We start from the raw sequence: 25,521 nt of genomic DNA, 5'->3' as shown, positions 1-25,521 counted from the left end.
GAAAGCTTGCGTGGTACGTGAGGTTTTACTTATTTTTGTGGCTACAAGCAAAAGCAACCACGTGGTTGAGTGCCACCAGTTGACCAGGCAGAGCTAGGGTGGCCGCGTCTGGGATCCCCGAGTACTCCCAGTCTCTGCAAGTCCTCAGTTTCCCCCGGGGGCCCTCGCTGCGGGGTCGGAGGCCTTCAGGGCCTTTGCTTTCCCCTTCCCGCCGGCCGCGTCCGCCCCGTCCGGGACACAGGGGCGGCTTTGCCTTAAAAAGGGAGGCCCTCGGGGTGAGCGGCGCTTCCGACCCGGGAGGAGCCGCGACCCGACCCGACCCCACGGCTCTCCTCCGCCCTCCTCTCTCCCCGCCCCGGCGGACCGCAGCCCGCACGGCCGCGCTTCCCACCGACGCCCACTTCCAGCTCCGCCGGGCTCCGCCAGGAATGCGGGAGAGCCCGGCGGCGCCTCGGAGTGACCGCGCGCCGGGCCAATCAGCGGGCCGCGGGCGCGAGGCCACGCCCCTCCGCCCCTGGGGCTGGTTCCCGCCGGGGGCGGGGCGGAGCGCGGCGGGGCGAGCCGGGGAGGACCGAGGGGAGGCGGCACCTGGGCGGCGGTGATGTCAACCCGGCGCTGGGCTCCGTCCCGGGCTCCTGTCCGCCGCCTAGGGCGCGGGGCGACCGCCCGCGGAGCAGCGATCATGGCAGCCGGGCCGGCGCCGGGAGGCGGGACTGCAACTTGTGGAGCTCGGTGGCCCTCCGCCGCAGGTAAGCCCGCGGGCGGTCCCTCCTGCGAGCCGGGGACCCCCGCTTCGGGGCGTGGGGGGCAGCCTCAGGGTGACAGGAAGGGACTCGTCTGGGGCTTCGGGGCCCCCCGCCTCCCCACAGCACAGAACTCCGGTCAGGGCGGTGTGCTCCAAGCTCACACTCCGGGACTCCCCACCATAGACTCCAGTCGGGAAAATGTGCTCACACCCGGGCTCCCCCTGCACACCACAGTCTCCGGTCGGTCAGTGTGCTCCAAGCTCACACCCAGACTCTGATCCACAGACTCCAGTCAGGGCTGTGTGCTCCCAGCTCACACCCAGACTCTCATCCACAGACTCCAGTCGGGAAAATGTGCTCACAGCCCCGGGCTCCCCCTGCACACCACAGTCTCCGGTCAGGGCAGTGTGCTCCTAGCGCACACCCCAGACTCTCTCATCCACAGACTCCAATCAGGGTTGTGTGCTCCCAGCTCACACCCAGATTCTCATCCACAGACTCCAGTCAGGGTAGGGTGCCCCCAGCTCACACCCAGGACTCCCCTTCACACCCCGCAGAGTTCAGTCAGGAAAGTGTGATCCGAGCTCCTACCCTGGGACTCCCATCACCGACTCCACTCACGGAGTGGGCTCCCAGCTCACACCCCGGTCTACCCTCCCACCACAGACTCCAGTCAGGGGCAGCATGCTGGAACCCCACACCCCAGAACTCTAGTCAGAGATGTGTGCACAGTCTTAACACCATGGCCCTACCACACCACAGACTCAGCCAGGGAAGTGTGTGCCCAGCTCACACCCCAGACTCCCCTCCCCATCACACCACAGACTCTGACACCACAGAACTCCAGCCAGGGAAGTGTGGAACCTCACACCCCAGAATCTCCACCACACCGGACTCCTGTCAGGGAACTGGAGTGGAGCCCTGATTCTCTGTATAATACCACAGAGCTCCAGTCTTGGAAAGTGTGCTCAGACCCTTGGGCTCAGTTTCCCTGTAATATTACAGAGCAGAGCGTCCATCAGGGATGGATGCTCGAACCCCCGGCTCCCACACTTACAGACCCAGCAGGGAAGTGCATGTGTGGGTGGGATAGGAGGGAAGACTATTTCAAAACGCCACACATATTTTTGTGAATCATCCCCAGAAAATAAAGAGAAAACAGCTCCATCTTCTCTGTTCCCTTCCTTACGCGGCACTCTGTGTTTAAGGGAAAGAGTATCAGCATGATTCTTACATCCGTGTAAGAGATTCTTTTACCTAGCCCAGCCAGGGGCTGAGAAATTTGCTTGAGGCAGATTCACCTTTGTGGGAAAACTGGTTTCTTGAGGGCACAGTTCTCAGTCTGTTGCTGTTTAAACACCACTAAAGGTCTTGCCTGGAGCTTCTTGAGGAAGGTTGATGAAAGGCTGTGAGGTGTGTTTTTCAGGGTTCATTTTTAGAGAAAGGAGCTTAAATTTTATTCCTTTTAAAACAGGAGTTCATTATGGCTCTGGCTGGCCTGAAACACACTGTGTAGACCAGGCTGGCATCGGAGTCACAGAAATCTGCCTGTCTCTGCTTCCCGAGTGCTGGGGTTAAGAGTCTGTGCCAGCATCCTGGTCGGGAAAGAAGGCTTGGTGTACAAACTCTTTGTAATGAGACTATGACCTTTTCCTACATGGGGGACAGACACAAGCCCTTGCTTTGTTAAGACCTGAGAACAGTGTGAAGGGAACTCAAAAAGTCTGTTAACTGGAGAAAGCAGTTGTCTTGGTAGGATTCTGATTTGTATTTCTTGTTTCAAACTCTTTTCTCTTGCTTGGAGATTTTCTTTCTGGGGGAAGATTATCTCTGAACGCACCGACCCTAACCCTGGCTCTATCAGTGTTTCAAGGCTCTTTCCTTTGGAGTGAGACTTCTGGTGAAGCAAGCTTCCCCTTGCAGGGCAGCAGTTCCTCAGCTGCGAGAATTCTCTGGTTGCCAGGTCTGGAGGAAGTAGGAGTGGACTTCATTGTTAGTCAAAAGCTGCATCCCAGACTCTGACCTGAAGGGCATTTCCAGGAGCTGGGGAAAGTCCTTATATTATGTCTAGTAAACTCAAGTCAGGAAGTGTAGGGATGGAGGACTTTAAAGATGGAATTTAAAAGATGTGTTTGTTTTGCTTTGTTTTCAAAACACCTTGGTCCGGTTCCTGAAATAATGAAATAGCACAGGGTAGGCGACCAGGATCTCCCGACTCCCCTCTGTTTTCTTTGAGACAGGCTCTCACCGTGTAGCCCAGGCTGGCCATGTGTCATCACGTGATGTTATCACGTGTGTGTGTGTGTGTGTGTGTGTGTGTGTGTGTGTGCTGTCATACAGGCTTTCTGAAAGGGAACATGCGCTTTACAGGAACAGAACACTTTAATTTTGGTTTGTGTTTTTGGACTAGGCCTAGAAAATAGCTAATGGTGCAGCAGTAATATTGAACAAAGTTTTGGTCTTTATGTTCAGTGAGAGCATATACAACATGCTGTATTTTCCTGTGCTCTTTTCTTTTCTCAGGAAAGAGATGTGGAGTTTCCTGTGGGCACTTAGGTGAGCGCTGTGTAGTGCTGGCTAACAACAGTATCTAGACGCAGCTTGCAGCTAAAGATGGAGCCCCCAAACCATGCAAATCAAACGAAAACTATCTTTGGGATGTGTGTGTGTGTGTGTGTGTGTGTGATGTTTCTTGACGAGTTTTAAAACAGCTTTTTTTTTTTTTTAGAAATAACAGTTTAACTGTACATCCTTCATTTGAACTACTATTTCTTTTTTTCAGTTCATGTTTATGAGGGCAGATGAGGTATATAGTAAGGCGTGGTACTTTGATTTTTTTATTTCATGTGTTTGCGCTTATTGCCTCTCTCTCTCTCTCTCTCTCTGTGTGTGTGTGTGTGTTTGTGTGTGTATACATCCTATGCTGCACAGTACCCAAGGAGCCTGGAAGAGGGCATCAGAATCCCTAAAACTGGAATTACAGAGGGTCGCAAAGCCCCATGTGGGTGCTAGGGATAGAACCCTGGTTCTGTGCAGGAGTCATGAGGGCTCTTCACTGCTGAGCCATCATCGCTCCAGCCCCAACGTGGCACTGTTAAGGAGTCTTGAGCCAGAGATAGCTCAGTGGGTAAAGGCACTCGCTGCCAGATCTGGTCCCTGGAACCCAGAATGGTAGAAAAGGACTGAGTGCCCCAGGCTGTCTTCCAGCCTCAGCTCCTTAGAATGTACACACAATAAATACACGTACAAAGAAAATTAAAGTTGTTAAAAGATATATAGGTTAATTAAGAAAGGTGAGATAGGTTTTGGCCCAATTCCTTTTGATAAACAACTATTACTGTTCTAACAGCCACATTGAAATGAGAGGCAGTTGGCACTGCTGGGCAAGAGACTTGAAATCTAGGCCACGCTATAATTCCAACTGAATAACGCCCAACCTGACAGCTATTGTAAACTCTTCTTGAGAACAAGTTCATTGAGGGAGCACCAGTTAACTGTTCATGTAGACTTTGTCACTCATTGTCCCAGCATGAGATAAATCAGAACAAGGTCGTTTTCTCCTGTTGCTGACCAGCCCACTTCTTTAAAAATCTCTTTTTTGATAATTGATCTATTTTTATTTCATACGCAGTGGTGTTTTGCCTGTGTGTATATCTTTGTGAGGTGTCAGATCACTTGGAAACATATTACAGACAGTTGTTAGCTACCCTGCATGTGCTGGGAATTGAACCCCAGTCCTCTGGAAGAGCGGCCAGTGCTCTTGACCACTGGTCTATCTCTTTGGTCCCTAAAAATCTTTTTATATCCATGGACTATTTATATTTTATAGTTAATTATTCCAGTAATTTGTTATATTAAAATTGAGTTTTTGAGGTTTTTCATCCAATTTTATGGTGTCTGTATTCTAAACAACTCAGTTTTTACACTTAACTGAAGGAAAACCTTATTCAACGTTCTGTCTTTTCAGAGATGTTTTCATGTCTCTGTCCTGGTTTGATTACCTTTAAAATCAGTGACTATAAATGAGTTGGCTAATGACTGCATATCCATTCATTCTTGGGTCTGTGTCTTGATTTCTTTTTCTTTTGTGTATGTGGGCCTGCGTGTGTGCACGCGCATGTGTGCGTGTATGTGTGGAAGGCCAAGGGTAGATGCTAGGTGCCTTCTTCAGATTCCCATCCCTTCCCCAGATAAAGACAATTTGTTTCTGTTTAACGTGAACAGATGTTTTGCCTGCACGTGTGTCTGTGTGCCACATGCACGCCTAGTGCCCTTGAAGGCCCAGAGAAGACATTGGAGCACCTAGAACTGGGGTTCCAGATGTTTGTGAGCTCGCATTTGGCTGCAGGAAATCAAGCTAAGCTCTCGGTCATGCTCCGCGGTTGCTAATGTCGAGTTTAAACAAGAGACGCAAAGTTACTAAGTTAGAGCTCCATTTTTGGTGATAGGTGGTGTTTAGTGACCAAAGTGTCTGCTGGGCAGCGTTTTGCTGCAACCAAAAGTTCATAAAATTACAGTTAAATTAATTGTCAAACTGTCCAAAAACTTCTGTGGACTTCTATAGTTCCCTCATCTGTTCTATTACTTACTGCTCAGATTTATTGCAGTGCATGTCAGAACCTATTGCCTGCTCACCCCTGCAGCTTTGCCACGTATATCACAGAGATTAATACTTCATTAAATAAAGCTCATGGCTTAAAAAAACAAACAAACAACAAACCCTAAACTAGATTAACCCACCACACAGGATTCAAAGACTTCTCTCTTTTGCATTGTTTGGTATGCAGTAATTATATTGTTGTTAGAAAGCGAAGTGGGGAGGGTTTCTTTTCTGTTTTCATCTTCTGCTTTGAAGGAACCAAAATACCAAACAGTTGGGTTTTTAGATTAAAAATCGGCCTCTCTGAAAAGATTTGTGTTTGCATGCTTGTCACGCAGTTTCAGAAGGAGAAGGGAAGGTCTGAGTTAAATGTGGAGCGGTCTGTGTGCATCGGGCACTTTCTGTTTCTGAGGTGTGGGTCTGGACTCTTGAGTGGGCCAGGTGGGTTTGCTGCCACAGGTTGTGACTGCGCTGGGCTTATGTGTCTCCCTGGAACGTGTCATGACTCACATCTTGATCAGCCCAAACACATGTCTGTTTTTGTTGGCAAGTTTAAGGAGTTGAGAATAGACAGACCATTTAGCGCTTTCTGTAACAGCACGGCACCTGAACGTGGCCATGAATGCAGGGATTGTATGGACTTGAGTTTAGAGTACCAGTCATTATGGCCAAGACTCATAGCTCAGGTACGTACGGAGCACGGAGGGGGAAGATCAGACGCCGTAATGTTTGGGGTTTGCTGTAAATTTCATGGACACCCCATTAGCTTGAGTGTGATTGGGGGTAGTTTTACCTGTTCTCTAATTCACCAAGCCTCTGATGTAGAGCACACATCATCAGGAAAGCAGGTTGCTGTTCATAGCGCGTGTGTTTTTGATAACAGGGTAGGCTTGGTTAGATGAAAATGATGCTAACGATAACGATGGTGCTTTCAGGGAGGAAGGGCTCATGAGAGAGTCAGTTTTCTCTGGGGCTGTACACACACACACACACACACACACACACACACACACACACACACTGTGAAAGCGAGAGAGGGATGTGTGTATGGAGGGAGGGAAACCCAGGGAAGAGGGAAAGGGGAGTGGGGTGATGGTGGATATGACCAAGGTATATTGTATACGTGTATGAAATTGTCAAAGCATAAAATAAAAATATTAAGAAAAGATATTCAGTGGCCAGATTTTGTGCACAGAGAAACAATCAAATCCCAAAGGGCAAACAGGACACAAGGTGGTTCTTGGAAAACTTATTATGTTGCTTTTACTGCCACTCCTATCTCCAGCTGTAGAACTTCGCATAAATGCTATCTCACTGCCACAGAGTTGCATGGGTTTTTAGTAGGGAAATCTTATTGAATTTACTTTATTTAGAAGAATGTGAAAGCAGGAAGAACTTGCTGGCCTGTTCTTGTTGTTTTTGATCATGTCATAATGCCGCAGCATCGGTGGGGTTGAACCATTGTTATCTTTTTCTAAGACCAACTCTTGTCCACAGTAGACCATATCGTTTTGTTTGAAGAGGAATTTGAACACTCTCTACTTTTCCTTATGGGTGATGGAGGAGTCTGTGGCCCCGTGGGCAGAGGTGGAGAGGGAGAAGGAGAGAAAGGGAAACTGTGATGAATCAGGAAACTAACTGGTTGGACCTGAGAGTCTGCAGGACGTAGGTGTGAAGTTGCTTTTGAACTGGTTGGACCTGAGAGTCTGCAGGACGTAGGTGTGAAGTTGCTTTGGCCTCAATGTTTCCTTTGGGTCAGCTGCTTGGATGTTTCTGTCAGATGTTCACACTCTACACACACACACACACACACACACACACACACACACACACACCCGCTCCTTCATCAGAGTTTAACTGCACAACCAAGAAACCAGGAGCCTGTCCTGGAACTCACTCTGTAGACCAGGCTGGCTTTGAACTCACAGAGATCCACCTGCGTCTGCCTCCCTGAGGGCTGGGATTAAAGGCTTGCGCCACCATCGCCCGATGCAAGAATTATTCTTGACATTTTCTCTGCTTTGGGACTTTGGTTCTCTAGAGTAGTGGTGCTCTTCACATCACCACGTAGGGGTCAGTGACTTGAAGCCACCTGTGGTTTTTAACTGAGTTTTAGAAAACAAACATCTCAGGTGTGAGGCCCACAGGCTCAGTTAGAAGTCTTGCCTTGCTGTTTGTAACAGGTTACTATTGGCAAGTCACTAAGCTCTCTGTGCTTTAGTTTTCCTATCTGTAAAGTGGTAGCATTGATGGCTTGTGTTGGGAATTTTTGCAAGGATCAGAAATCATTGGAAATAATGACCCTGAATAAAAATGGCAGTGGAGGTAGAAAGACTTGCGAGTTTAGAAAGGCAGGTTAGGAAGTTAATTAGAGGCCGAGAAGTAGATGGTATTCTGAATCTGCTGTACGAAATTTCATCTGCCTATCTCTTCACTGCCGCTGGCCTATTTGGCACATAGATTTCTAAGACAAGATGTTAGCTATAATGGAAGATGTCAGCCACTATGAAAGGAACACGTTTGGGGACCCTGCAGAGGGGAGATTAGTACTCAATGGTTTTTCTCCGAGCACGGTCTCAGTTAACCTAGGTGGAGTGGCAGGGTGGTGGGTCAGCCTCAGAACTGCAGTGTCTTGTGTCTGTCCACTTACTGTTCCTTCGCTCTGACCTCAGTTCCGCTTCCTAAACCAGAGCACCCAGAAGTCTGCTCTCCAGCGCTGAGAAGGTAAAGGTGGTGCTTATGAGAATTTTATTAACCACGCCCTACAGGAATGAAGGGTGTGGGCGCTGGAGCCAGATGATTGTAGATTCGAATCCCCTGTCTTTACTAGCTTTGTGATTTTGGTTAATTAAATTGCTGTGAACTGGGAGTAGTTGGGTGGTTATGAGGATTAAGTATGATAATGTCTGTGAAGTACTAATAGCTTTATTCTTGGCAAACAACCTGCCCTGGATTGGTGACAGATACTGTTATTATTTCATTGAATTTCTGACAAGCTACTCTTACTTAGGGATTTTTTTTTAAAGGTGTAGAAGAGGGCGATTATAAAGAAGGTTTTGGAAATTCTGTGCTGGATATCACTAGGTGTATACGTAAAAATGGGTCTAGAGAGCATAGATGACCCGTAACCCAGAAGAGCACATCAGGAAAAATGGAATTTTAGTGGGAAATATGAGTTAAGTTTGATCTCTTAGGATTCGCGATCGCACTGTGATTCATACGTAATCATCTACCTTTGTGTTCTCACTGTATAAATTAATAAAATAACCCTCTCACTAGGTTTTTAGGTGAACAATGTTATCAGTGAGAGTAGCTAATGCTTACCTAGCTCTTGCTATGCAGTAAGCACTTGTAAGCATCCTACATGTTTTAACTTAATCCCTGCATGTGCTCTAGAAGGAAGTATTGCTCTTGTATGTGTCCCTTACATGCAAGGGTTCAAAGGCAGAGAGAGAGAGAGAGAGAGAGAGAGAGAGAGAGAGAGAGAGAGAGAGAGGGAGGGAGACAGAGACAGACAGAGACAGAAGGGAGAGGAGGAGAGAGGTTCAGCAATGTTGTCAAGGCCATGCAGATTGTGTGAGCTGGGCTTGGGTGGGGGTGGGGGGCCATGCTATAAGTCAGACTGGTTGTTAGACATTAGGTAAGGCAGGTATAGTTCCAGGCCATATTCCTGCCCCTGGTTTGGCTTTGTAAGTGGTATACTAAAGGCTTTTAAGCATTGTTAGGTGGGGGCTGGAGAGATGGCTCAGCGGCTAAGAGTGCTGTTCTCAAACCACAATCCTGACATCCACGTCATAGGCCAGGCATCTCTGAAAATGCCTGTAACCCCAGCTCTGAGAGAAGCTGAGACAGAGGATTGCTGTGGCTTTCTGGCTTCCAGTCCAGCCAAGAAATTAGGGAGAGGGGGTGGTGGTGGAAAGTGATGGACAGAGCGAATATTCAGTGCCCTCTTCTGGTCTCTGCTTGTGTACACACCCGCATACACATGTCCATATATGCACATACACAGACATACAAACAAATACATCTTTTTTAAAAAAAAAAGAACTGTGAGTTGATATTACCCACATGATTTTAAGCAAAAATTAGAAATTTAAGATTGTAGTGTGAGCAGATTCCTGGGTTGATAGGAATCTTCTCCATAGAGCTGTCACACAAAAGCTAAGGGTGGATGAACTCCCAAAGAGAAGTGTGTAAAATAAAGACAGGCAGATACCCAACGCTCAGGGAACATGTGACATTTAGGAGAGGTCAGGCAAAAGAAAAGCTGACTTAGAGCAGGAGCCATCAAAGGGGGAAAAGGTGGCCATAGGAAGGGTGACCCTGTGTTGGGGTCGTTCGTACCTTCTCAGGCAGCAGGGTTGCAAGGATCGGCTGGGAGTCTGCCAGGGCTTTCTGTGAACCCCGAGAGCAGTTAGCGCAGCAGAGGAGAGAAGGGATCCGGAGGGCAGAGTGTGGAGGCTGACCGGGAAAGGGATGAGCTGCGGGTGATCGCTTCACCTGTCCCCTCAGGGCATTGATGGGAAAGGCACGGCGGCGCAGGTGGGGCTGGAGAAAGTTGTGATCAAGCAAGGAGTGCAAGGCGATGGGGCGGACAGGGAGAGACACTATTGGGTGGAGGCCTGTGGGTTGATCATGAATTTCTTTAGGTGGGGTGGAAGAAAACACTCAGGGAAGTGGAAATAGCTGTTATGGGAAGAGTTGAATGTTGAGTCAATTCCCTGCAGGCCTTCTTCAGTAGAGTAGGAAGCAGTGAAAGGAACTTCGTAGACAGTTGCCCTGACTCCAGAGGAGCTGGCTCTGGGGAATATTGGCCAAGAGGGAAAGCTTGAAATAATGACAGAAGTCCTCTCATCCACACAATACAAAGTGACATATTTACCAGGATGTGTCTCGGGGCAGTCGGCTAATTTATTGAAGTGGAAAGCCGTGGTAAGAAAAAAAAAGTCAGACAATGGAAAGCTTGGCTTGTTTAAAGAACGGAATTTTTAGACAGCCAGGCGTAATGGAGTAATGGTTCCAGGCTAGCTTCTTGGGGGAAACGTGAAACATTCTTAGGGGTGAGAAGCAGCTGGCTTTAGCCACACTGAGTCACAGGCTGAAGCTACCAGTGCGCCAGGAAATGCTCTACAGGAAGGGGTTGTGAAGCAGAGGGCCATTGCATTAGATACAGTTTTTGATAAGGTTGCTGTTATCTTCATTTAACATGTTATTTCCAGTCAGAGCTTCTGCTGAAAAGAACGTTGGGTCATGGTGATGACGTCAGGACGGAGCGCAAGACTAAAGCAATCCAGTAATTAAGAGTGTGGCACAGTACCGTGATGACTGGTTTTGCATTTTGCTGTTTCTATATCAGCAGTCAGCCATGGTCCAGCTATATTAAAATCAAAGATTCCAGAAAGAAATGGCTTTTAAGTTTTAAATCCATGTGCCATTCTTAGTAGCGTGATGAGATCTCACTCCATCCTGTTTGCCTGGGGTGGGAGTCGTCTTTTTGCCCAGAGTTTTCATGTTGCGTATGCTGCCTGCCAGTCTTAGCTCTGGCTTCCCTGAGTTCTCATGCAGGTAAACCCGAGGCAGAGACTGCCTGCCTGGAGATTGCTGTGATGTGGCCTACACAGTCTTGGAGAAATTTTAGTCAGCATTTTGTCTAGGAATTTTTACTTAGTGAAATTAAGATTTAGAAAAGATCTGGCTCAAGAACACCAAACTTATGCTGGAGAGGTTGTGGGGTAAAGGGAACACTCCTGCATTGCTCGTGGGAATGCAAGCTGGTATTTGGATGTCAATGTGGTGATTTCTCAGAAAATTAGGAAACAACCTTCCTCAAGACCCAGTAATACCACTTTTGGGCATATATCCAAATGATTTTCAACTGTACCACAAGGACATGTGCTCAACTATGTTCATACCAGCATTGCTTGTCATAGCCAGAACCTGGAAACAATCTAAATGCCCCTCGACCAAAGAATGAATAAGGAAAATGTGGTATATTTATACAATGGAGTACTACACAGCAGAAAAAAATAGTGAATCTTTAATTTGCAGGCAATAGATGGATATAGAAAACATCCATTGAGTGTGGTAACCCAGACCCAGAAGACAAATAGTGTATATACTCACTCATAGTGGCTTTTAGACATAAAGCAAGAAAGCCAGCCTACAAATAGAATCCCAGAGAACCTAGATAACAATGAGGCTCCTAAGAGAGACTAATATGGATCTAATCTGCATGGGAAGTAGATAAGACAAGATTTCCTGAGTAAATTGGAGCATGGGGACCTTGGGAGAGGTTGAAGGGGAGAGAGAGAAGGGGAGGGGAGCAGAGAAAAATGTAGAGCTCAATAAAATCAATAAAAAAGAAGCTCTGGCTCCTGTGGACTTTTACTGTGGCAGATGAGTGAAGAGCAAGGTGGACTGGACTCTGAGGTGAAGAGGCTGGAGTCTGTTATTTACAGCAGATGACCTTTGTTCTGGTAAAATCCTAGCTTTGCTCACACAGCTGTCTGTGTTCAGTGAACTCTTGCCTGACAGTCGGAATGCACATCTTTATTCTGAGAGATTCATTATGGAAGCTGAAGATGCGCTTTGTTAGCAATCCTCGTTTACCTTTTAGGAAAAATAATTCTTGGGTTTTTGCCTGGCTGGTGTCACCATTGTGACCACCGTGTCCCCTCACCTGATTCTTGATCTCTTTCCGAGCTTGTGTTTCCTCTGCCAGCTGTGCAGGGGACTGACCTCTGGCATGTTTGACAGGGCAAGAGCCCTCTTCCTAATGGTTTCCCTACTGAAGTTCGTCTTCTCTATTGGAACTCAGCCAGAGACTCTGGAATCGGGGAACCTGTGTTGTAGATTTACATGCTCAGCTACTTTGTAGGGGATGAGTTTAGGTTGTCCAGCCTAACTCATTTGGTACTTTGAGTCTTCTAACCACTAGGCTTGTCTATTGCCGTTTATTTGGTATGTAGTTGTTTCTTAAAACTGTACTTTGCAATAAGAAGTGTCAATTGTGCTGTCTCTATTAATGATGAGGGCCATATAAGTGTTGCTTGTTTTACAGATGAGGGGAAGAGATTTCTCTAAAATAAAGACTCTCCAAATGGCTTATATCTAGATGTGTCTTACTTTTTCAAATAGATTGTATGCTATTTGAAGACCAGGTGCCATTTTGCTAAGACCCTAGTAGGCAGTAAATGAGGCACATGATGAGGATTAAGGCTTCTTGGGCCAGCAACGTGCTGAGGTCCTGGTTGGCTCCATGGTGGGTAGAAAGATGATTCAGTAGGAAGATGTGTAAGATAGGTGTCCCATGGAGAAAGCATGGAGTACACGAATTGTGGATCTGGGGGCTCTGGAGGACCCCATCACTGCCTGCCTTTTGTCAAGTGAGGGCAGTAATAGCCCGTGTCTGTAGCAAGTGGCTTGCAGGGAAGCTGATTTTGACTCACAGGAGACTGTTTTTGTGGTTCTTTGATTTTCTCTGTAGCTTTTTGGCCTGTCCTGGAACTCCCCGCTCTGTAGACCAGGCTGGCCTCGAACTCACAGAGATCCCTGCCTGTCTCTGCCTCCTGAGTGCTGGGATTAAAGGCAAACGCCACCACCCGTATCCTGACCACAGGAGACCTTGGATGATGTTAGGAGATGTTTTCCATGTCACAACCTGGGGATGGAAGGGAGTGCCACTGCATCTTGTGACAGGATCCAGATATGTGTGTGCCTAAGTATCCCACTGAGGGAAAGCCGTCCTGACAGCCTTGTCCGGTCCCAGATGTCTGTCGTAGAGCTTGAAGCTGAGACTGTTCGGAGCCCAAAGGTTTGCTGTAGTTAGCAGTTGCTATGAGAAGACCAACCTTTGAGAGGGCGAACCCCTGAAGAGTTAATTTTGTGATTGTTGCTGAGGCAAAGCCATGCGGTGTGAAGCTTCATGCTGTCCTGTTCAGAAGCAGAAGGACTCTATAACTGGAGATGGTTTGTTTATTTCAACTGTGTACCAACATGAACTGGCTGTGTTATTTAGAGCTCTAAAACAATTATTAGTTTCAGGGTGTTCCTAGTAAACTTCCTGCTCAGGTCTAGTTGTTTGTGGAAATAATTTTGGTGTTGGCATACATTCCCTGGTCGAAAAGGTTTCAGTTTATGAACTTCCAAAATATATTTTGGTGTTTGGGACATGCCAGCTTTGTTCTGACCCCAGCAAGCCTAATGTTGTGCTAGGCCCAGTTCTGTACAGAGGAGCTGCCTTTCTGACCTGGACTGCAGCTGACTCACGGTGTGAAGGGTGAGAGCCTTCAGGTTTCTGTCTGTCGCTCATTGTGTAGTTACACTTGAAGTTGTCATTTATTTGTTTATTGTTGTAATCACAGAAGTAATGTACCTTATAGATTTAACTAGTATAGAAAAAAATATAATGAAGATCTAATTTTCAAAATGTCCCCAGGACCTGGAGAGAGTGGCTCAGTGTTAAGAGCACTTCCTGTTTCTTTCAGAGGACCTGAGTTAGGTTCCAGCACCCACACGGACAGTTCATAAATGTCTGTAGCTCCTGTTCCAGGGGATCCGGTACCCTCTTCTGGGTCCTGCCTTGTTCATATGTGGTGCACATACTTACATTAACCCCTCCCCCAACATGTGCATTCAAAATTTAAAAAAATCCTGAATAAATCCAGGAAGGAAGATTAAAAACAAAACAAAACAAAGCCGGAGCCGGCAGTAGTCCTGCCACATAGGGCTATGTTTCTTTGCTGTGGGGCGTGTTTCCTTTCAGTTCTTCTTTTCTTTTTTTAAAAAATATTTATTTATTTATATCTATTTATCGGTATGCTATCTATCTATCTATCTATCTATCTATCTATCTATTTATTTATATGTATACAATATTCTGTCTGTGTGTATGCTGCAAGCCAGAAGAGGGCACCAGACCCCATTACAGATGGTTGTGAGCTACCATGTGGTTGCTGGAATTGAACTCAGGACCTTCGGAAGAGCAGGGCGGTGCTCTTAACCTCTGAGCCACCTCTCCAGCTCTCCTTTCAGTTTTCTATTCATATATTCTGAGTATATAATTTTCCTTCCCTCTTAAAATTTTAACGTTGCCGGGTGGTGATGGCGCAGCCTTTAATTCCAGCACTCTGGAGGAGGAGGCAGGTGGATCTCTGAGTTAGAGGTCAGTCTGGTCTACAAAGCAAGTTCCAGGACAGCCAGAGCTGGTTTACACAGAGAAACTCCATTCAAAAAACAAACAAACAAAAACAAACAAAATCCCCCAAAGCATTGTTTGATTTGCACCTCCGAGCGTCTGCGAGCATGGTTCTCAGACTGCCAATGCTCTAGATTGTGGGACAGTTGCGTGTTTTCAGCTTTGGCGAGCATTCGTGCTGTTGGCATCCTTCTGAGTTTCATGTGTGTGCCGTGTTCGTGAGATGGAAGCTGCATTAGAGGGTTTGTTGTATGGAAGTCCTAGGTAACAGTGCTGTAATTAGCCAGAATTAACTAATCTTTCTTCCCATTAGCAGAGTAATAGTTTCACTTTCATAATATTTGGGGGGATTATAAAAAAGAAAAGATATTCTTTATCTTTTCTATGTGTTTGCTGTTAATGAGATCAAATGTGGGTATATGACTAATGACATCATGGCTATTCACCCATTTTGTCTATTGGGAATGATCATTTTTTATTTTTCATGAACTCTAATTCTTAGTTTTTGCTTATCTGCCCTCTCTCAATTGTTGCACATATTTTAACCTCGTTTTCTTGTCTAATTTTAAAATGATTTATTTATATTTTATTTGTGTAGATCTGTGTGTGGTTCAGGCACATGCAGGCATGCAGGTGCCTGAGGAGTCTGATGGGGGCTTTGGATGCACTGGAGCTGGCAGTTACAGGTGTTGAGGTGCGGAAAGCGGAGCTGTGGACCTCTGCAAAGGCAGCACGAGCTTCTCAAACTGCTGAGCTGCCTCTCCCGTCCTTCACTTACCCATTGTTGGCCACCTGAGATCTTCAGGTTGCCTCTGTCCTTGTTAAAAACCCGTTCTGCTCTGCAAGTTGTCCTGTCGTATGACCAGTGTTCAGAATTTCATCTCAGAGTAGATGACCACTGTTTCCTGGGGAGACTTGACCTCAGGCCTGTGTGCCTGCCCTCTGTGTCCTGGGGTAAAAGCCTTCATGGACACGTGGAGAATACACAAGGGTTATTGGCAAGAGACGATGAGGCTCTTCCTGGGCCAGGCTTTGCTTGATTGGTTTTGCTTCTGATTTCCCTTGCCTCTGGGTGGAAGTGAGTTTACTGACAGCTAATTAACTATGACCAGCAGCCCGTGGCCTCCTTTGACACTGAGTGGGTCCACAATCATTTTTATGTTTTTCGTTGTGGGAAGGTAGGACAAAGCAGGGGACTGTGACGGGTCCCATCCATGCCTGGGCCCTCGCCCCTTCTGGCTTTGTTGTCTCGTTTCACCAGGCCTTGGATCTTCACTCGGTTGCTCAGCAGCTGTACCGACCCAAACTCGGAGAGGAAGGTAATAATGCTTATGAAACACTTGGCTGTTTTGGCAAGGCCTTTCACTGCGGCTTTTACAGTTGCTTCTCACCTCAACGTCATGAGTTAAATACCATTCCTCATCTCCATTAATCTGGGAGGAAACCACCACTCAGTGGAGGCGTCATTAACACAGAGCTTCCGACTCCAGGGCTGATCTGCTCCACTTGGGGACAGCCCCATCATTGTAATGTGGACTCGTAAGTTCCTGGTGGAGCTGGTGGGTAGAGTGTGTAGCATCCAATATTTCAGGTTTTGGAATCAGATGTCCCTTGGCTAGAATCCCAACCTACTCTTGTTTTAGGATTATGGCTCTGTTCCGTACTCACCCTGAACTCTGGCTTCTCATCAGTAGGATGAAATATCTTTACCTCATAGGACTGTTGGATTAAATAAAAATGTCCAGCACAGTATCCAGCTCATTTGCTTAGGAGTTCAGTAACGATTCTGTCCTCGTTCAAAACCAAAATCGCAGCTTTTATTTTTTTTATTTTTGTTCAAAAGTTTTAGAATAACTGGTAAACCTACTTTAAATTTTTTGAAATTGAAAAAATACAAATATTGCTTGTATTTTGATGTGAGGAGATTTCCTTGTTCAGTATGTTTTCTTTTCTGTTTGGATAAGTCACCTGCGTCTTCCAGGACTATTTGCTTAGAGAGTTTGATGATGAATCACCAGCGTAGGACTGTGCCCATAGCCAAAGCGGAGCGTGTTTTGTCTGTCTGTTCATGTGAGGAACACAGCTCTCGTGAAGGGCAACAGCTCGGCCATTCCTTTGCACATAACAGAGATTTTAGCATTCTTTAAAGAGTTGTGACTTGTCCATGTTTTATAAATAGATAATGAGAAAAGATAAAGTTGCTAAACTTTAGGAGAGAGCAGTAAACTTCAGTTTCCATTCCGTTTAACAGTCAGGTTTGATTGGTGGCTTACGCTAAGTCCTTGTGTGACGCGGTGAGGCCGTCTAATAGAAAGTCTTTTCTGCCTGAGCTCAGCATAAGGTTATCTTGCCAATTAACTTCTGTTAAACTGTGTGTTTGTTCAAGGCTTTGCCATTAAATAAGTTAAGCCAAGGTGGTTAAATGCTTTCAGAATTCTAATCCAATATAGTCTTTATTCTACAGAGTTAAAGATACTCTTTGGGAATCTCCTTTAAAATGTGTGTTTTCTAACTTCATGTTCTATTTATTTATTTTTGGTCTCTGAAGTCATGGTTGCATTTAATATTTTTAAGAGATTTGTTATTTATGTATATGGATGTTTTACCCTGCCTGCATGTCTGTACATGCATCTTGGTATCCAAGGAGTCCAGAAGAGGGCATTGGATCCCTTGGAACTGGAGTTACAGACAGTTGTGAGCTGCCCACATGTATGCTGGGAGTCAAATCTGGGTCTCCTGAAAGAGCCATCTCTCCAGCCTTGTGGCCGTAACAGTAAATCAGCTAATATTGTAAGAGTAGATGGGTTGTCCTCATGGAGAAGTGCTTCCTGGGCCGATGACTGGCATCCGAGACTTTGTTCTGCGAACTTGGATCAGTTCCTGTGGTGTTCCACCTCCTTTCCTGTATCTTGGTAGGAATGGAGAAAAAATGGGCAGCTTCCTTTGTTATTAAATTAGAATTTTAATATAACTTTGGATGTGTATGCTTCTTATGTAAGACTGGATACACTAAGCATCAATGATTATGTAGATTGATGTGATTTCTATGTTCCCTTACATGTCTAGTGTTCAGGGCGGCAATTGTACATTCTTTTTTGGCCAAATCTTGTGACTGATGCAGACTGAGTCTGAGACATTGTAAAATGCTATGTTCAGTTTTAATCATCAGTAGGAATTATTTTCCTAAAATTCCAGTCTTGCTGTTTGATTTCTTGATTGATTTGATTTCTTGTCCCCAAACGTCAAAGTGGACGTTTGGGGACAGAGGTGGCGGTTGGAAGTAACAGTGGGGAAAGTTGATATGGTGAGGAGAGAATGGAAGAGAAAACCAATACTGATTTGACGACTAATTGATGGGTTCAGAGGACGTGGAGAGATGCTTCATGATCCTGAGGTGGGAGCCAGCAGGCAGCTCTACGCTGGTCACGTGAAGTCATGGCTCCAGCCCATTGAGGCCAGGGCAGGGGTGGGATTTGCCAGGTGACTTGTTGGCTGGTTGGCTGATGGAGGCGAATTTGTGTCTGCCTGAGCTGTGTGGTAGAACTACTGGAGACTCTCTGTCGACAGCATGAACGATCCCTTCTGACTGCATAAACAGAATGCCAGCTCGGTGTGAGTGAAATCCTGCAAGCGCCTGATAACAGCAGGCAGCACCCCGGTGACCAGGGACAGTCTTCTCTAGGAGCGGTTCCTGTGACTAAGAAGTCTGAGCTGTCTAAAGCTCTTCCCACTCCCCTTCCGCATAGATGCTTTGACAAGAAGTAGATGAGCGAGCAAGGTGCAGATGCTGGTGAATGTGAGGCTTCAACCTCTGTCAGCTGTGCTTTTGAAGCTGCGGGTTGTATCAGCAACAGAAGGTCTAGGTTATTCAGAGTCAGAGAGAGACACAGAGAGACAGAGATAGATAGGGAGGGAGAGATTCCTCTGATGATGATGATGATGATGATGATGATGATGTGTGTGTGTGTGTGTGTGTGAGAGAGAGAGAGAGACAGAGAGACAGAGAGAGAGACACACACACACACCCAGAGATGGGATGGAGATAGATAGGGAGGGAGAGTGAGGGAGGGAGAGCTTCTTCTTCTTCTTCTTCTTTCTTCTTCTTCTTCTTCTTTTCTTTTCTTCTTCTCTTCTTCTTCTTCTTCTTCTCTTCTTCTTGTGTGTGTGTGTGTGTGTGAGAGAGAGAGAGAGAGAGAGAGAGAGAGAGAGAGAGAGATTAATTCCTTTGATGTGTGTGGTTCCTCCCCAGGATTTTAACATTAACAGTCCTTGCTCTTATGAAATATTTATTGATCTGTAGCGTGAACGTGGGAAGTGGGAAAGTAAGAAGGAGCCAAGTTTAGTGATATTTCATTTGTATTTAATGAAATAAGCTTATCTGAAGATCAGAGAGTAAAACAACCCCACTGATCAGCCTTAGAGACCAGGCAGTGGGTAACACACACCTTTAATCCCAGTAGCCACACTAGTTGCCCTAGAAACCAGACAGTAGTGGTGTATGCCTTTGATCCATCTCTCGAGACGGGAGGAGACAGCTCTCACATGTGGTCTCATTCTGAGATTCCTGGAGGTGGGATCGCCATTTTTGGACTGAGGTAGAGATAAGAACCAGTGCTGGCTGCTTTGCTTTTCTGACCTTCAGCTTGAACTCTAGTTTCTGTCTCTGGGTTTTTATTTAGCATGTTACAACCAAGCTTTCAGGGACTTTTATACAAGTTTTGAAGAAGTACATAGGCGAATTGAAAATGAGCAGAGTTTATAATAATAATTCTGAATGTTCAGAGGGAGTAAAAGGAAGGGGAAAATGATGTAATTATATTATAATGTCAACAACAACAACAACAACAATAATGAAAAACTCCAAACCAAGAGCCTGGCAGTCTGACCCTGATGTTGATAAGTTGTGTGGTCTTGGATAAGTCATACGATCAGTTGTAGAGTGAGCGTAATTATACCAGGCCTGCTTTCACAGGAAGGCTGTCAGGCTCAAAGATGAGATGAAGTGTGAGATGCAGGAAATCGTTAGGCAGAAATGCAAGGTTAGACTGAGTTTCCATAGGAAGTCTACTTCTCTCCTGTAAATATCCTGACTCCAGTCCATTGGTGATGAGAACAGACACTGCTTTTCCCACAGCTGGTGCTGTGACAGGTCTCCTTTCATCCCATGCCCTTACCTGGACTAGAGCCTGTATGGATCCCAGGTGGCATTTTGGGGTTCTCTGGAAGAAGATGCAGCTTCCCGTAGAAGGCAGTACAGGCATTCCCTGGCCCTGCTGCGGTCCCTCCTCCATCTGTCCGCTCTCTGGGGGATGCAAAACTAAAGGTTGTCATGTCATTCAGAGCTCAGTGTGCACTTGAGACAGACCTGTTCTTGACAGGTAGCTTAGCAGGGGGAGTCCACTGGGGTTTGAGGGTGGACTCGGCAGTGCCAGCTTTGGCACCCCCTTGTAGTAGTGGCAGTTCATGGTGCCATGTGATGTTGCAGTGTGCAATTTGTTAGTTTCGTTAGGTCTCGCTGTACTGCCTGTGACCGTGCTGTGCTCCTGCGGCTGTCGACTAGCTTGCATTGGTGTTCAGAAAGGGATCCTAGCTGATTGTCAGGTATTTGTAGTTTTTAATGGAATGGCCATCTGATGAGTCTTTTTCGAATTTCAGCCTTCATGAGACTTCAGAGGGACCTGTGTTGTCCTTGGCACAGCTTTCTGACTCTAGGTGGCCAGCATATATCCTGCACTGGGGTCACTGGAAGCCCTGAAGTGGATATCGAATGGAGCTGTGCTGTCTGTGAGACTGTCCCGAGGGTCTCACCAGTGGGAAAGAAACACACACAGTCGTGGATTTGGCAAGACACTTTAGTCTGCAAGGTCAGAAAATTTGGACCCTGTCGCTGAATGGAGGGGGAGAGATCATAACCCCTTTGTTAATTATTAAACAGCAGGCCGGCGGCTTCTTGGGAATTCACACGCTACTTGGTGATAGTTTTGCTTCATTGTGGTATCGTAGGGCCTCGACCCCAAGTGGAGTAATTTTTCCAGGCTTGAATTGCTGCACAATCGGAATATTAATCCTCTATGTATATAAACACAATGGTTTCTGAAGCTCTTAGTTTCTGTTGCGCTTACAGACTGATGGCCGTCATCACAAAAGGCAAACAAGCAGGAAAGGCCCAGAAATTGCAGCCTAGAACCTTCCAAAAAACGGGAGTGAAGGGCAAACGGAGAGGATGGTGTCTCCTGCTGGGATATTTCAGTCCTCTCTGAGGGCTGAGATTTATGTGTCTGTTTCGGTTGCTCTTCCTGTCACTGTGACAGGCACCTGGCAGAAGCCATTTAAGGGAAGAGGTTTGTTGTGGTTCCTGGTTTCGGTGGGTTCAGTCTTTGATGGCAGGAAAGGCATGGCAGAGAGGCTCCATGTCTGTGGGAGTGTGGTCAAGCTCCTCACATAGTGGTCAGGCCAGGAAGTAGAGAGCTAGACCAGAGTCAGGCAGATAGAACCTTCCTGCCAAGGCTTAGTCCTAGTGGCCCACATCCCCAAAGTTCTACAGTATCCCCCAAGTAGTCAAACTGTCAGGGGATCAAGTCTTTAGAGCATGAGCCTGTTGGGGACAGTCCAGATTCAAAATGTAGCAGAGTTCCCTTGCCAAGAGATAAAGTCAGTCTACTTTCTGGCATTTCCAGAAGCCAGTTGTGCTCAGCGAATTTCCGAAACTGTCATGGTTTGTGGTGGGAATGAATAAGGCCGAAGTAACACACAGACTGTCATGCACAAGCTCCTTCCCAAGCCCAGAGTAAGACATAACTGCAGAAGTGAGCACAGATCTGCTTTTCTGTGTCTTGATAAGAATCGTAGGTCCCGTTCACCTAATGTGTAAATAGGCTGGGTGTCCTGTAGGACCTAGAGATGAGGATCCCTGGTGGTTTGGCCTTGACGCACAGCCAAAGTGGTGGTATGCTGGTGTGTTGACGTACGTGTGTGTGTGTGTGTGTGTGTGTGTGTATGTACACGCATGTGCTGGCTTCCCAGGAAGCCTCCCTCAACTCTCCTGGACAGCTTGTGTAATCTTGGCTTTGATCTGTATTATCAGGCGGGAGCTCTCTGTTACCTGGTGGATGAAGGTGTTACCAGCCTGTTTCCATGATGTTTGTAATGGGAAGATAAATAGTTCACTGTTCTTTCTTCAGAAGCCAAGCAGACTCAGGTTGCCATGGAGACAGGTTTTGTATAAAAACACCCATCTTTGAACCCCTTAAAGGGATGTTAGCAGTTTGATTGTTGGGATGTGAAGTGGCTGATCTGCCAGCTGGTTTACTGTGTTAGCTAGAAATAAGAGACAGCACAGAATTAGAAGCTCAGCTTTCCCCAGGTGAGGAGGAGGATTTGTAGCCCTGCGGTAGAGAAGATGCCTCTCTGGAGCATGTGCTGCCCAGGGAGACGTGGGCGCTCTTCGGCTGGGTGAGCCGTAGAGTCTTTGCCGTTCTCACTCGGTCTTTTGAACATGCCTGTCCACATGCACCTACTTGCCTGCTGCTGGAGTTCGAGCCTCTCCTGTGGCTCCGGAGAGAGAGGGATCCCCAGCTGTGCCTCGTCATGTGACTCACGTCCCCACAGAGGATGAAAGAGTTTCCTGGCAGGAAGCGAGGTGCTGCGCAGAGAGAAAGGACTATTGTTAGGAGAGAAACTTTGGAAGAAGCAGAATTTTACAAAGTCTATCAAGAAGAGCTGGACCAGAAGTGATCTGCAGAGCATTTCATAGACATCTGGGAAATAAATCAGGATGAGAAATGAGAAATGGTCAAATGAAAAACCTTGTCGCTGAGGGCTGACTGGCTGCAGACTTAGGAAAGAGGCAGAGCCGGTTGGGCTTAGAAAGCATCGGAAACTCTCATTCATGCGGTGCCACACCACAACACCCTTACCCCACCTTGGCCTCCTCCTCCTGCTCGGGGAAGGCCTGACACATTACCCAGAGAGGATGCTCTTCGCTGGTTGGAGGGTGGGACCTTGAAGTGTGGGAGAGGTTTGCTTCCTTTAAGCTGATGGATTGCATAATGTCCCCAGGAGGTAGGACATAGTACTTAAGGGCAGGCTTGCGACCAGGCCGTCTTAGACGCTTTTGTTATTACACTCTAAGAGTTTTAGTTGAATTTGTAAAAAGCACTTTCCTGTCTTCCCAGGTCCCAGTTCGAGCCAGAGTTCGGCGCTTTGCCAAGAACTGGGATCCTCCACGTGTGGCCTGGCCAGTCACCTTGGGCTTTGGGCTGTCTTTAAATCAGGGGCAGGTCCTCATAGAGGGTGTTGGGAGTGAGTATATTGTTCTGTTGGAGGGGTTCTGTACTTTGCTCCTGACCTTTGCAAAAACTGAGGCCAACGAGGATTTCTGCACACTCAAACATGTTAGCCAAGCATTTCCAGGGCTAGTGAGTTGTTTGATAAAACACATGGGATATATCTCCGATGTAGGAGATACTGGGTGTGTAAATCTGCTGGCCATCTGTGGTTGTCTGTGGTTTGTTACACAAGTGTGTGCTAGGTATGGTTATTTTTTCTATAACTCTAAGAGATGTGGGCAGTATTAATTTTATGATTAATTTATAATTTTATAGAGATAAAGTAGCTTGTCTAAGATGAACATGGAATGGAAGGCACCACTGATACTTTCTTTGTTGGAGAGTAAAATGTGAAAAGATATCTTTCTAATTAATGAAACTGTAAGCAGCAGAGCCTTGATTCTGCTCTACCCCAGAGACACCTGTTTGTTTCAGATCTTGTGGGTACCCCCAACACTGTAATGCACAAGTACTTTACACCTCTGATTGTAAAAGCAAATTAAAAGAAGCACAAAGAATAGACAGTTGCCACATGCAAGTCTTAAAAGACTGGCAGTAATGATAATAACAGTTGACATTTATCGGCTATTGTGGCAAAGATTTCCTTTGCTTAGATTCCTAGGAACATTTGTGATTTTTATAATGGTCTGAGATGGACCCGCTCTTCTATATTTCCTCTAGACAGTGGGGATAGGCTCCCTCTTCATTTTTTGAAAGATGTTATTTTAAATTATGTATATACATGTGTATATGTGTCTGGGTTTATGTGCCCAAGAGTGCAGGTGCCTGTGGAGGCTGGAAAATCCCTGGGAGCTGGAGTTAAAGGTGGCTGTCAAGAGCCACATGATTGTGGGTGCTGGGAAACAAACTTGGGTTCCCTGGAAAAGCTGCATGCATTCTCAACTGCCAAGCAGTACACAGACTATCAACGTAATTAACCTTGGGACAAGGCCATGTTAGCAAGTACTAAATGTAAATTCTGTACCATGATAGTCAGGTGTATTTTTAATCATGACAGAACCTGGTTTGGGTTCCACAAGTGTGTGTTCTGGTGAGGGGTGGTCAGAGTTCCCTGTGGACACATAATCTAGACTTCTGTAGGGTCAGGCAGGGTGACCTAAGGGTGGTGATGCTGCCTTAACTGAGATGGGAATGTTTGTCTGCTCATCCCAGTAACCGTTTCTGCCAAAATAGTCACACTCGTCCTGTGGTACAGACCTCCTCTAGTCCTAGGTCTCTTACACTGGCTTAGCGTGAAGGAACTGGCTTTATTTATAATTTAGATCTTTCCACATCCTAGAGCAATTAAGGAATTGCACAGAGGTATCTAGGAGAAGTTTCAGGAGTCTCGCTAAAGGTTGACCAAGCAGAGAATCTTCGCCACCCCAATTAATTTGAATACAGCTGAACCTACTTCATTGCCGGTCTGGTCCTCGCCTGTGGTGGAGACAGTGGTGGATTGAGGTCCAGATGAGCACAGTTCGGGCGTGATAAGGAGGACGGTGGAAAGGCTGGGGTGATCCTTCCTGCTGGCCCCTCAGCGGTGCTGCGGCTGTTATCGTTCACCCCTGGCTGGCAACAGCGCACTGCACCCTGACGAAAGCTGCCTGTGTCGGCCTCTGTTGGTTCTGCCACAACCTTTCCTGGTTTACCGGCTGCCGCTGTAGTCTATCAGCCTCGAGCTGAGAAGGCCGTGGCTGCTGGGCTGGATACCCTGTGTACGTCGTATGCAGTGACATCATGAATACCCTGTGCAGAGTTCCCTGTGGGTGGGATTGCTGTGCTCCTTGACGTGTGTCAGACAAGTCCCCAGAACTCGAGTTCTTAGCAACCCCGTGATGGATTTCCTATGGTTTGGTGACCTAGGAGTTACAGAGAAAGTAATTCTGGACTACAGATCTTACCTGCAGTGACGGGAAAAGGGCATTGATTACACAAAGCCTTATTCTTCGCGGGGACAGGAATGGCAAGGAGCACCGCTCCCGTCACCTGAATTTGGTCCTCTCAGCAATTCTTCATGCATTTTAGTACATTTTCAGTGACCCTCTTTGTGAACAGACAGACGTGATTTTCCTTCCTTCCTTCCTTCCTCCTTCCTTCCTTCCTTCCTTCCTTCCTTCCTTCCTTCCTTCCTTCCTTTTTAATTTTCTGCCCCTGTAGACATTCCAGATTGTTCCAGATTGAATAACTAAATGCTTAAAGAATTGTCCATTATTTAAAACCCACTTAAAGAGGCAGTGGATCAGTAATGCTTGCTGAGTATTTTGGATAAATACAGAACTAACTGAGCAGGGCAGCAAAAGCATCTTGCAGAAGTGCTAGTATTTCTACACAGTTTCACTTGGGACCAAACGCTGCATCCATCTGGTTTGCCCAAGGCGTGTAGATGTAAGGAGAATGGCTTCGACCGGGAGCTCAGCAGCAGCAGCATCTAGTGGTCCTACTGAGGTTCCCGGGTCCTGCAGACAATGCACAACGTCACCCAGAAGAGTGGAGTGGAAGCAGAGTGGCGAGGGTGGCATTTCCCCCAGCAGTGACTTCCTTATACCTGCTTTCCCCAGACTTCTCGTCCTGGTGAAGCCGTTCACTCCACTTAGAGCAAGTTTCTTCCTGAAGTTCCGTCAATGTTTTTGGACGAGAGATGCACATTCA

The 25,521-nt window shown here is 46.6% G+C and overlaps 1 protein-coding gene across 8 annotated transcripts in view; it reads left to right on the top strand.

Moving 5' to 3' along the window:
* The first annotated feature begins 571 nt into the window (after nt 1–571).
* Nucleotides 572–25,521, top strand: part of Ppfibp1 (PPFIA binding protein 1) — a 143,425-nt gene continuing 118,475 nt past the window's right edge. For 3 of the 8 annotated variants that reach the window (XM_038317956.2, XM_038317960.1, XM_038317959.1), the window contains exon 1: nt 572–749. The gene's annotated coding sequence lies outside the window, so the exon portion shown is untranslated. The remainder of the gene's footprint in view (nt 750–25,521) is intronic. The other 5 variants (XM_042054433.1, XM_038317966.1, XM_042054432.1 and 2 more) reach the window with 2 other exon arrangements.

This window comes from Arvicola amphibius, chromosome 2, assembly GCF_903992535.2.
Source record: "Arvicola amphibius chromosome 2, mArvAmp1.2, whole genome shotgun sequence".
Lineage (NCBI taxonomy): Eukaryota > Metazoa > Chordata > Mammalia > Rodentia > Cricetidae > Arvicola > Arvicola amphibius.
Note: the sequence above shows the minus strand (reverse complement) of the source record. Positions and strands in the feature narration are given on the sequence as shown.